This window comes from Mandrillus leucophaeus, unplaced genomic scaffold, assembly GCF_000951045.1.
Source record: "Mandrillus leucophaeus isolate KB7577 unplaced genomic scaffold, Mleu.le_1.0 Scaffold320, whole genome shotgun sequence".
NCBI lineage: Eukaryota > Metazoa > Chordata > Mammalia > Primates > Cercopithecidae > Mandrillus > Mandrillus leucophaeus.
In genome coordinates, this window is record NW_012103366.1 from 1,863,736 (window position 1) to 1,876,991 (window position 13,256).

Genomic DNA, 13,256 nt, shown 5'->3' on the forward strand with positions numbered 1-13,256 from the left:
CCCTCCCCTCCTCTCCCCTCCCCTCTCCTTCCCTTTTTGACACAGGGTCTCACTCTGTCGCCTAGGCTAGAGTGCAGTGGCATGATCTCAGCTCACTACATCCTCAACCTCCTGGGCTCCATCAATCCTCCCACCTCAGTCTCCCAAGTAGCTGGGACTATAGGCGCATGTCACCATGCCTGGCTAATTTTTGTATTTTTTTGTAGAGATGAGATAGCATCATGTTGCCCGCGCTGCTCTCAAACCCCTGGGCTCAAGCGATCCACCTGCTTTGGCCTCCCAAAGTGCTAGGATTATAGGCATGAGCACTGTGCCTGGCCTAAATGCTTACTTTCAATTCTGCAGTTATTTCATCATGGACCAGTACCAAACCCATAGCAATCCACAGACCACAGTTTATCACTGCTCTCAAGTCATATTTTACATGTCAAATATATGGGAACTGTTTAATGGCATATGATAGATAGTTAAAGCAGTTTTATTCTAAAATAAGTGAAGATATTTTTCATTCAATTCCCAAAATGCAACTAGTGAATTATGTTGGAAAACAATCTGGCCATATAATATACTAATGCATATGTTGGGTTTTAAGGTTAGTTTAAGTAGCCTGGAGAATAGTTCAGTAATTTTTTGGAGGGATAGATTCCTTGGAATCCAGACAGTTTTCCTGATAGGCTGCACTGTGGTATTGCCCCTCAAGTGAGCTTGAATGTCAAGTCCTTGAGAGGCAATACAGCTGCTGTTTGGATGGTCATGAGTCTGGAATCCAGATAGAGATAAAATCAGGGTGCAAGAGCCAACAGAGTCTTTGGGGTTGGGCACTCTATTTCCCTAACTGTCCTATGAGGAAAAAATAACTAATATGTGCTATGCTGGCAAGGAATTGTGCTTCCAAAGCTCTTCCAAGCAGAGTTAATTAAGTAATGTATGCTCACTTCATTTTGTAGTTGGTCCTCTTTGACATCAGGACTGTTAACTTCAGCAAATGGAAGCAGCATTACAGCTTAGTGCATAGTTCCAAAAGAATATCTTTAAAGCAAAACCAAATTTGATCACTTTGTATGCTAAAAATGATAGTAGTAATTCACATTCTACTCTAAAACTCTGAAAGAAAAATCCACATCTGATCCACTTTTGTGAGTGCAGCCAGTATTGATAGTTTTGTCTGCCCTAGGGAGTCTCATTTTCCTTCTTTTGGAAACTATTCCTTCTCTATTCATCCCTGACCAAGGATTCACAGTCTTTTCTATCCTCTTTCATTAGCTACTGTTGGAGGGAACTTGACCCTAGACAGGTCAATATGGGTCTTTTCCTGGGATGTTTTTCAAACTGCAAGTGAGAAGAGAGTCAGTCCTCTGGGGAGGCGCCAGCCTTCATGTATGACACTTGGGAACTAGAGGTTCATGTGGAAGAAACTCATGAACAGCAAGAGCCAATAAGCCAACATTTAGAGTGGGCAGACAAGAGATGAAGTAAGTCCAGGTCCCCAGTACCTGAGGCCTTGGTTTCCAGCTGTTTCAGTGAGTCAGCTGCATCCCCACCCTGCGCCCTGCTGGGTCATACTGGACTCTGTAATCCAATATATGCCTATTTACGTCTGGATTTCTCTCACTTGCAAATAAGAGTCTCTTATCATGACCCCTTCCTGCTCAAAACACTTAATATACTACCTTTCAAACAGCAAGTATGCCGTTGATAGCTTTGAGTAAGCTTTAAAAGTTAAAGTTAACATAGCCTAAGTGCTGACTCATCATCATTCTAACCCAGACTCACACTTTGCTCCCATTGTTGAAAAAACAGTAACAGATTATTTCAAAATACCGTAAAATATCCAACTTTATATTCTTTTTAAAAAATCATTTTTAGATATAGAATATGGGATGGGTGAAGTGAAGGGGATTTAACTCTTGAGGGCTAATGACATCTGTGAGCGAGAAGAAGGTGAAGGCATGGCAGAGAGGTGGAAGGAAGTAGAGGAGGCTTGTTCACACTTCTTCCAAGATTGGAAGAGGGGGCTGACCAAGAATGCCTGGAAGGATTAACAAGTGGATCCAGAAGCCTACTGATGTGGGAGCTCATAAATTTGTGGCAGTTCCAGGCCCAATCATGGCAGCATTATGTCCAGTAGCACTGCAAGTCAAGCATTAGAGACTTAGGGTGATAAATAATATTCCTCTCTTCCTCTTCCAGCTGAGACTTAAACATGGGAATCAGACAAAGATCACAGTATCATCTTGACTTCTCATGGAACAAATTGGAGAACATGAGTTTAGCGCTTCAACAAAGTGGGTTTGCCAATCCTCAATCCTGAATTAAATGAATGTGTCCACCCATTTCTGGCACAGCTGGGCAACCACAGGCCTCCCCAGAGAGAGGCCCCTTACCACACGGCAGAGACCAAGAGCTTGTCTCAGGAAATGCAAATGGCTGAGCAGGAATGTCCCATTTCTTCTCCCAAACCAACTTAGGAAAGGAGGAGGAGGGAGGGGCCGGGAGTGTTATCCCTGCTGATGTCCCTCCATATAGACACACAGCTGATCCTTCTTCCAGTGGAGGCAAGAGATGGCTGGTTTCGATGCCAAGGCTCACTGTCCCAGGCTAACTGTTCCATCTGTGTTATTTCCTCCTCCTAGTCCTTGTTCTCTTATAGAATGACAAAGAGGTGGGGATGCTGAAGCTCCAGGCAGTGGCCTAGACTGGATCACGAAGGAAATAAGGCAACAAGGGGAGAGAGAAATGGACTGAGAGAAAAGAGCAAAGTCTGGAAATGAAAGAGCAGGCGTTATAGGAGAGAAAGAATGAGAATCCTAGAAGAAGAGGGACTAAGGTCAAAGAGGAGGAGCATTTACTTCTTATGCCCCAGTTATTGTTGTTCTAGGTGATATCTAGGTTAAAAGAGAGCGAGAGAGCACTGCAAAGGCCCTGGCAGGAGCTCACCTGGCATGTCTGAGGACCCGTGAGCAGGTGCCTGGTTGAAGCCGCATCGGGGATGGTAGGTAGGGGAGCCTCGGAGATGTGATCAGAAATGTTGTGGATAACAGGTTCTATAGGACTCATAAGGACATAGTTTTTTAGAAGAGAAACCTGGGACAGAGAAGGGTTAGGCTATTCAGCCAGGAAGGGGCAGAGCTGGGATCCTCAATGTGGTAGTGTGACATTTGACTCCAGACACACAGTGCTTCCTGAAACAGTGCTCTGGGCTGGCTTCCCTGGCACTGTCTTCCCTGGTTCTCCTCCTCCTTGTGTTTGCTCCTCTTCAGGCATGATGAACTCATCCTCCTCTAACTGTCCTTTACATGTGGATGATGTCTCTGGGTTAGCCTTGCTCGTTCCATGTCTGACCTCTCCCAGGAAATATCCTGCTTTCCCTTGGCTTCTCCTGTGTTCCTGGGTTGGTGATTCCCAAACCTACATATTCTGCAGGGGCCTTGCTTCTCTACTCCAAACCCAAATATAAGTCCCTGATGAGCTGTGGATCTCTAAATATAGAGTGCTCCCAATTTATTTCCCTTCCTCACAGATCTCCTCTTGCTTCTGTTCCTTAGGACGGTCTCAATGGCTAAAAACCATGGCATTACCTGAAACCCCATCTTTCCCCTTGTCCTCTATCCCCACATCCACTCAATGGCCAATCCAAAGAGAGGTGTTCATATCTGCCCCCTCTGGTTTAGCTCTCCCTGAAATATTTTAAAATTAGTTAATTAATTAATTAATTAATTAATTGTTTTGTTTTGTTTTTGAGACAGAGTCTCGCTCTATTGCTGAGGCAGGAGTGTAGTGGCCCAATCATGGCTCACTTCAACTTCTGCCTCCCAGGTTCAAGCCATCCTCCCACCTCAGCCTCTTGAGTAGTTGGGACTACAGGTGTGCACCACCAGTCCCATCTGATTTTTTTAATTTTTGTAGAGATAAGGTTTCGCCACATTGCCCAGGCTGGTCTCGAACTTCTGGGCTCAAGTGATCTGCCTGCCTCCTAAAGTGCTGAAATTGCAGGCACAAACTACCAGGCCACGCCAGGCCTGGGATCTTAAATGGACCCTCTCCTCCACTCATTGGCTCTCTCCCACTGCACCTGACATCTTTTCCCAAAACAAAGCTAGGATCCCAGGACTCCTGTTCTCATTAACTGGTCTGGCTTCCCCACTGCCCAAAGAACAGCCCAGATCTTTAGCAGGACACTCACAGCCCTCCTCTGTCTCACCTTTCATAGTTCTCTTCCCCTCCCACCTCCCCTTTTCTCTTCTGTGATCCACTGCGCTTCTGCTCATTTCCCATCCATAAAATGTTTTCTTTTGCTTCAAGCAGCCACCCAGCTGCCACTTCTGGGTCAAACCTCCCCAGAATTCCCCCAGGCAGAATGAGTTGCTCTTTTCTCTCAGTGGAAGAGCTGGTATCCTCATTAAGTGCTCCTGGCAAATAAAAATGCATTGAAAGTCTGGCAAGTGCTGATTGTTGTTGGACATCAGCCAGTCACTGGAGTGTGACTGTTACCCATACAGGCTGAGGGAGCAACTGTGAACACACGGCAGGTACAGGAAATCCCCAAATTCTATTAATTACGGGGTAAGTTCCTAGAGATATTTTGGTGATGTATTCCTTAAGTTCTGAGTTTCTTAATTGCATTTCTGTTAAAGGGAGTTTGCTTCAAATGTAGAAAACCTAACCAAAACCATGTTTAAAAGAAAAACAAGTCTTATAGGTAGAATAGAAAAGTAACATTATTGTTGGTTGTGGATTTCCTAACAAGATCTGGGTCTTCTGTGATAGACTTGCAAATCTGAAAGTCTTTCTGAGGTATGCTAGTCCTTATTAAAATTTCTTCTTTCTTTTCTCATTCTCTTGCTTGCTTGCCTGCTTGCTTGCTTGACAAGGTCTTGCTTTGTTACCTAGGCTGAAGTGCAGTGGTGCGATCATAGCTCACTGCAGCCTCTACCTCCTGGGCTCAGGTGATCCTCCCACCCCAGCCTCCTGAGCAGCTGGGACTACTGCTCAGGATGCTGCTCCAGCATGCCCAGCTAATTTTTTAAAAAACATTTTATAGAGAGAGTCTTGCTCTATTGCCCAGGCTGGTCTTGAACTTCTGGCCTCAAGGGATCCTCCTGCTTCTGCCTCTCAAAGCACTGGCAATACAAGTGTGACCCACTGCACCTGGGCCTTATTAAGATTTTTAGGGCAAATATTTCTTGTAGAAAATATATAAAAATGAGAACTTCAAAAGAGGTAATTCTAGTTTACATTTTAATATTTTCCACCTAGTCTTTTCATTTATAGAAACTGAGAATTATATGGATGCTTTATGCATATATTGCATTTTAAATATCTGGCAGTAAAGGTGTCTGGATTCATTTGAAACCCAGATGAGCACTCCCTTCATTTTCTGTGAACCCAAATCCATGATCATGTTGATCTTTCCCTAACGGGGTAAAAGAAATAAAGCCAAGAAGGTTGGGCACAGAAGGGAGCTTCTCATTCCCTGTCTGGTTTCCATAGAGAACTACCAAATGCAGGGTGTCTGCCCCAGAGCCAGAAAGCAAGAGAGAAACCTTTTTTCAGATGGAAATGACAACTGAAGAAAGAGAAAGGTAGCAAGGAGCTTCTTGCTTGCCTTCGGAAGAAAAGAGGAAGAAGGGCCTGGATGAGGCCCCCTCCTCCTGCTCCTTCTCCCTCTGATAGCACTGCCATGGGCTGAGGAAACCTCTTCTGTAGCTGTTGGGATCCTTGATCCAACTGTTGTCAGAGGAGACGTGCACCTGGCATCTCTGAATATGTTTTCCCACTGAAGTGTTCTGCCCAGCTTTTAGGTTCCATCATGTAATTCCTACTCTTCTTCATGTGTACTTTGGATGAAGTAGGCTTTTCTGGTCTGAACTTAGAACCACCATGCAAGGATTTATATCTATGGGATAATTACAAATGATGGCTTATAAGCAGCTACCTTACAAATGACTTTTGGTATGTAGCCTGCCCCTAAATTTGAGGCTGTTTGTATAAAACTGCCAAGCTGGTGGTTAATAACAACTGAGTAACAATAGCAGCAACTGTCTTTTTTTTTTCTTTGCCATCTCCTATGTAACTGGCAAGTGCTATACCTACACAGTGTGCCTGTTTTTCATAGATGGATAAACTGTTTTTCATCATCGCATCTTCCATGGTCCTTTCGTGCCTGAGTGAACAAGAATGTCTTAATAAAAACTTCCACACAGTGAGTGCCCAGAAGGTGCCAGACACCGAGCTGTGTTCTTAATGCATGTTTTCTTTAATTATGACATCCCCACGGGTCGATAGCATTCCCCACCTTACGAATTAGGAATCTGAGGATATGAGGATCAGAAAGGTTAGGATCTATGCCCAAGGACACGTAGCTAAGAAGCAGACAAGGCTTCTTACTGGAAAAGCTTCTAACTGGAAAAGCTATTTGTGCCCTGTTCCTTGATATATTTGTTCTTCTCTTGCTTCTGTTTTCTAATTTGCTGTCATAACTCTATTTATGTGTATCTTGAACAATTCCAGTTATTTGATGGATTGTGAAGACTAAGGAATTCTGCTTTATTCATTGTTACAGATACCTAGAAGAGTACGTAGCACATTGAATTGAGTTTATTTAAGTATTTAGTGAGCACTTGGTACATGTCAGGAACTTTGCTATACTCTGGGGTAGAGACCATCCTGGGCTATACCCTCACCTTGCCTTTGGAGTGAGAAAGGAGAGGGAGTGAGTTGCAAGGATGTCTTTAGAGTAAGAGGCCCTGGGAAGGTAGCAAGCTCAGGTCTTACCATAGCCCTTGGGGAATGTTTTTATACACAGGGCAAGCCCACAAATCAATGAAATGAGAAACCACTGGCCCATGAACAAGGAGGGTTTAATGTATGGAAGTTACATAAACAGTGGTATAAATCCATATATTAATATTAGTCTAGTATAAAATAGACTCTTTGAGGAACTTTATGTTATGTCTGTCTGTTGAATTGAGACTCATGCACTACTTGCCAATTAGCCAGAAATGGTGACTTTCCATCAGTAGCACCTGAGGATTTACCTCATGACTTTGTGGTGGTCATCTCAGAGGTGACAACCATTTTTCCTTGAATTTTGTGGAATAGATTTTTACTAATGAAGTCACAATCCTACCTAGTCGAATTTATCTTTTAGAAATTCAAGAACCTTTTCTCACAAACTTTTTTGGGAAAAATCTCAAACATACAGAAAAATTCGAAGAAAGGTATGGTGAATAACTGAATACAGGGTCAGCCAGCTACGGCCTATGGGCCAAATCCACCCAATGCCTGCCTTGGTAAATAAAATTTGTTAGAATACAGACACACACGTTTGTTTACATATGATCTGGTTACAACAACAGTGTTGAATTATTTAAACAGAGACCACCATGTGGCCCACAAGGCCTAGAAGATTTACTATCCGACCCTTTATAGAAAAAGTTGACTGACCCTTGATCTAGATTCACTGCTTGTTACTATTTTACTATTTGCTTTATCTCTGTCTTCACAGACAGGCAGACATAGTCGCAACCTCTCTCTCTGTCTCCCTTCCCCCACACGTGTGAACATATATACACATGCATACTTTTTTTTTGAACCATTTGAACATTATGTTACTGACATTATGATAATTCACCCCTAAATAATTCATATGGATGCTTAAAAATAAAGGCAGTCTCTCATATAAATGCAAAATCATAATCACACCTAAAAAATCAACATTCATTCAACAATATCATCCAATGTGCAGTTCATATTTAAATTTGACTTTTACACCCTCACTTAGTTTTTCCTCTGGGATCTGGGGTCTAATCAAAGATCATGCATTGCATTTGGTCATGATGGCTTTGATCGCCAATTTTTGTTTTACATGACATTGACTTTTTTTGAAGAGTCCTTTAAAAACTTCTTGCAAAGATGTATGGGTTTGTTAGCTCCATGATAGTAAGGGCTAAATATATAGCCATTATAGTAAAGCAGTGTCTTGTACTTCTTTTCCCTTGGGATAGAGACACTTTTAGTGTTTGGCTTCCAAAGTTAACACACTAAGATGTGGGCTTTGCTGGAAATTGTAAATGTGGAAAAATCTCAGTGTGAACAGCAAGGCAGATGAGAATTCACAGGATGCATTTTATGTAATTGAAGGCACAGCCCTTCTCGCTTGCTCCAGTGGCTGCCCTTGCTAGCTCTTGGCTGGGTGGCTCTTCCTTCTGGCTTTTCTTCTGCCTAGGGCCTGGCTCCCCTCCAGCATCATTAGGTTGTAGCAAGAAGCTGGAAACAGACCTGCAGTTATTTAAATCTTCTAGCCCAAATTGTTTGGGCTGGCTGGCAGCACAAAGCTTTTGTGTTTGCAGGCTGCGTGCTGAACATAGCATGGTGTTCAAGGGCGGGTCTGTGCGTCTGCAATGCACATAGGAGGAGCACCCTGTTGAGAATCTGTGGGGGTCACAGTCATGCACCTCTTAGGAGACTATATGCTGGTCACAGGTCTTGTCCTTTATTGTGATGTCAAATGATTCCCAGAGAGTGTCAACACTTCCTTTGCTTTCCTCTGGGCAGAAAGCACTCAGAGCTTAAAGACCAATCAGTGGATACTTGCACTCTCAAGTGAAGACTCACCTGGCTCTGTACTAGTCACTCTTGGTTTGGAGTTGCCTGATTGGGTAGTTAAAGGGTTTGTTTACTGTTCCTGAATGGTAGAATTGTACGTGAGAGGTGCACATGTTTTTGAATGTGGTATCCTCAAGATTGTTCAAGGCCAGAGTCAGTGGAGAATTTGAGAGTCACAGAGCCAACTAAGTTAAGAGAGTGCATATTTATGTGTGTTTGTTTGCTGGTGGGTGGCAAGGAGGAAGAAGAACATCATAGAGAAAGAGAAGAGACAAGAAGAAAAAAACTAAAATGGAAATTTCAGGAAGGCTGAATTCAGAATAAGGCACCTGGAAACTTGGAGAGGTGGGAAAAAGAATTGGCACTTTTCAGACTTAGATTTTTAACATCTGGGGAAACTTTCCCCCCCGCCCCCCACCTGTGTGGAGTTAATTGGGAGTTGGATTTAGTAGCAGGGTGACTGGTATGGTGTATAACCTCTCTGTGCCTCAACTACTCCTCTAGAAAATGGAGACAATAACAGTGACTGCTGTGTATGGCTGTTTTGAAAATAAACGAAATAATCCATATACATCCTCAGAACAGACCAGGTAGATAGATGGCAAATGCTTGAAGAGTGTAAGCTACAAACGTTTAGTTTGTATTAATAAGTGACCCATTGGTGAATATATATGGTGAATTATATTTACCATAATGGTCTGATATCTGAAGCCTTCACCTATCTTTAACCTATTTTCTTAACAATAATGAGTAAATTTTTTAAAGCCTTTTAAAAAAGAATTCACCAACTGCGCATGGTGACTCATGCCTATAATCCCAGCACTTTGCAGGGCCAAGGTGGGCAGATCACTTGAGCTCGAGACCAGCCTAGCCAACATGGTGAAACTTCATCTCTACTAAAAATACAGAAATTAGCCAGGCATGGTGGTTCATGCCTGTGGTCCCAGCTACTCAGGAGGCTGAGGCAGGAGAATCACTTGAACCTAGGAGGTGGAGACTGAAGTGAGCCGAGATTGCATACTATACTCCAGCCTGGGTGACACAGTCGGACTCCATCTCAAAAAAAAAGAAAGAAAGAAAGAAAAAGAAATTCACTGGCAAACTTTTGATTCTCATATTGACAAAATATTTTTCCACTTTTTAGCAATAGTTTATTGTACTAACTTTTTATCTCCATATGTGCTCATAAATATTCCAATAATAACAAAGTAGGTGACTTTTATTCCTTCTTCTTTTTCTAACCAATCATTTACATGTAAGCATACCAAGTGAACATCCACATGTACTTATTCCACTGGCAATAAGAAAAGCAAAATTCCAGGGAGAAGATTTTGCTGTCTCTGGAAAATGATGTGACCCAAATTGGAAGTCTGAGTACTGAGTAAAGACAAGTGTGGAAGCAAGTAAGACTGGCGTGGTTGGCATAGCTAAAATCAGTAATACATTGATATGTCTTGTGATAACACAGTTAACTAGAAAAAAAGGTGGAAAACAGTTTATTTCAAGTAACTGAAATATTGGGACAAAATAAGTATTTTGAAAAGAAAGATGTTGTATTTAAATTAAGTAACAGGATGATCAATGCACAACTAGAAAATTTGGGTCTGTTAGAAAGGACTCCGTATCACCACTTTTTTCATTCCTTGCCTTCTTTTCTTTTCTACCTAGGACAGGGTCGATCAATGAAGCATATATGCCAGAGAAAGTGGAAAACTGTAAAACTCAGGGGATTGGAGGGAACTCTTACATTTGATAATTTAAAAATGTGGAAAGTGACTGAAGGAGACACTGGTGAGGGTATAGGTGACTTCAGACTTGATCTGAGCAGCTAGCTCACTGTCAGCCTCTGAGAGTTCTTGTGAACGATGGCATCTCTTGCCTGCTGAAAAAGACCGAGGCTTTACCCAAAAAGAAAACATCCTGGGATGAAGGCACCCTCATTGGGGGAAAATAAGGTTGTAGTAACTCTTCATTGGTCTCCCTGTCTCCCATCTTGTTCCTTTGAATACTTTCTTCATACCATCTACCTCCCACCAACCCCACCTGCAACAATCTCCTTCCACCATAGATGTAGGCTTTCACTTCTCAGATACAGCCCCCTGTGACATTCTGCAACTTGCCTTCCATGGCCTTCGAGGCCTGTATGATCAGCCTCTACCTGCATAGCCTCATCTTCCTTTGGTGCTGGCCTCAGATTTTTATGCTTGAATTCTTCACATAAGACATGTTGTTTTGGACCTCCATCCTTTGGGGGCTGTGTGATCTTGGACAGTTTGATAAATTGTTCTGTGCCTTAGATCACTCATCTGTCAAAATTGTTCATAAAGTTGTACACGAATTAAATGCGTGAATATATGTAAAGTTCTTGGAATAATGCATGGTGAATAATAAGGGCGATGGAAAGGTTAGCAATTTATTGCTATTGTTATTTTGAACCTGGATGTATTAATTTTTTATTACTGCATAAACCTAATGTGTTTCCCCTTTGGTTATCTCTCATTTTCTGAATGTCAGAAGTCTGGATATGGTGTAACTGGGTTTTTAGCTCAGGGTCCCACAGGACTGAAATCAAAGTATTAGTGCGGGCTGAGATCCTATCTGAACATCTTCCAAGCTTCTTCCAAGCTCATGTGGTTATTAACATAATTCATCCCCTTGCAGCTGTAGAATTCCTGGCCGGCATGAATTCTGACCTCACCTTCTTCTAAGAGATTCCCTGATTAGGTCAGGCCCAATCAGATAATCTTTCTTTTGATTAACTCCAAGTCAACTTGCTAGTGATATATCACAGAGTGATAGCCCATCATATTCACAGACTTCACTTGCACTCAAGAAGAGGTGTGTACATTGCAGGCAGGATTCTTGGGGGTTATCTTAGAATCCGGACTACAAACTGGGTAACTGGGAAATATCTTTTCTGTTCACTCAGTTGAATTGCACGTGGGTGAATATATGATTCTGTAATCACCATCATTTCAGATTTTTGTAACATCTTTCTCACAGCATTCAGATGGATTCACATCAGTCTGGCTTCTGGAGCCAACATTCCCTACCCTGTAGTTTTCACTAACCGACGGGGTCAGTTACCACCTTCAAAAGTCTTTTAGGAAGAGGACAGTTAGAGACTTGTAACTGATAAACCTCTTGACTAATATCCTGGAGTTCCAAAAGGATGACCCACAATTTGCAGTCCCTTTCAGAACCATTTGTTTGTACTTAATGACTTAAAATAGATGGAGACTGACCCCTCCTTAATTGTCAATGGTGCCTGCCAATTCAGAGTAAATTTGTATCTGCTAGAGAAAATTTCAGTTTCTTTTGACAGTCTTTTGCATTAGTCTTTTAAAAGCTTTCCCTGTCCTTTTTTTCTCATTTCAATTAAGTCTACATTTTTTTTCTTGCATTTAACCCAGTTTATAATCCACAAAGAGGTATTCCTAGTCAACACCCATAAAGGTATTACTAGTCAAAAACCCATAAAGATGTATATACAACAAGACAGGGACAAAGAAGCAATAAGGAATACCTGTTTTTGAGTACAGTTCCCCCTAACAATGTTAAGTTTTCCTTTTCTTGTTTTTTTTTGTTGTTGTTGTTTGTTTGTTTTTGTTTTTGTTTTGAGACAGAGTCTCGCTCTGTTGCCCAGGCTGGAGTGCAGTGGCGCGATCTCGGCTCACTGCAAGCTCTTCCTCCCGGGTTCATGCCATTCTCCTGTCTCAGCCTCCCGAGTAGCTGGGACTACAGGCCCTGCCACCACGCCCGGTTAATTTTTGTATGTTTGGTAGAGACGAGGTTTCACCATGTTAGCCAGGATGGTCTCGATCTCCTGACCTCATGGATCCACCCACCTCAGCCTCCCAAAGTGCTGGGATTACAGGCGTGAGCCACTGCACCTGGCCTAAGTTTTCCTTTTAATGGCATTTTACTTGTAGTTTTATACAAATGTGTCAAGCTAAAGGGAAAAATGAATCTGGCATGGCTGTGGGTTTGGAGGTTTGAAGTGTCTATTTATCTGGCATTTCCTAACAAAGTATGATTTGTTATGCAAGCTATGATTTAGACCTGACCATAGCTGCCTTAGTGACCAGTATCCCTACAGCAACTTGGGAGGGGCTGGTTCATAAAGATAATCTAAGATAATATAGACTTGGATTTCTTTTTTTCCTTCTAGGACAATATTATCTTATTCTTGAGAGGTTGTAAAGAGCTTGGCCTTAAAGAATCTCAACTTTTTGACCCAAGTGACCTCCAGGATACATCCAACAGAGTAACAGTCAAGTAAGTAAAGCATGATTTATATTTAAGGGAGACTCCTTTATAGTTTGATTTGCAATTTTGTGATGATGTTGTAAGTTCTAAGAGACAGAGAATTGGTTATGCTTAATAAAATAAAAATGTGAAGGTAAAAATCAACTTTCGAAACAACTCACGCTGGCTTTCCCTCTGTGCATAGCTTTCATTCTAATCATAATTTTTTTGAATGCAAAAATCTTGCGTATAGAATTTGAATTTTGAAGAGAAGGAGAAAAATGTTAAATAAAGCTTAACAGAGAGGCAAGAAACAAATAGGCACAGAATCAGTGTGTTAGACAGAAACTTTTATTGGCGCCAATTGAGCATTTGAATAGGCTCTTGGAAGGTAAACAGAT

The 13,256-nt window shown here is 42.0% G+C and overlaps 1 protein-coding gene across 4 annotated transcripts in view; it reads left to right on the forward strand.

Moving 5' to 3' along the window:
* LIMCH1 (LIM and calponin homology domains 1) overlaps window positions 1–13,256 on the forward strand; it is a 359,644-nt gene that overhangs the window by 245,559 nt on the left and 100,829 nt on the right. For all 4 annotated transcript variants that reach the window (XM_011987981.1, XM_011987979.1, XM_011987985.1 and 1 more), the window contains one exon: window positions 12,779–12,885. The gene's annotated coding sequence lies outside the window, so the exon portion shown is untranslated. The remainder of the gene's footprint in view (window positions 1–12,778; window positions 12,886–13,256) is intronic.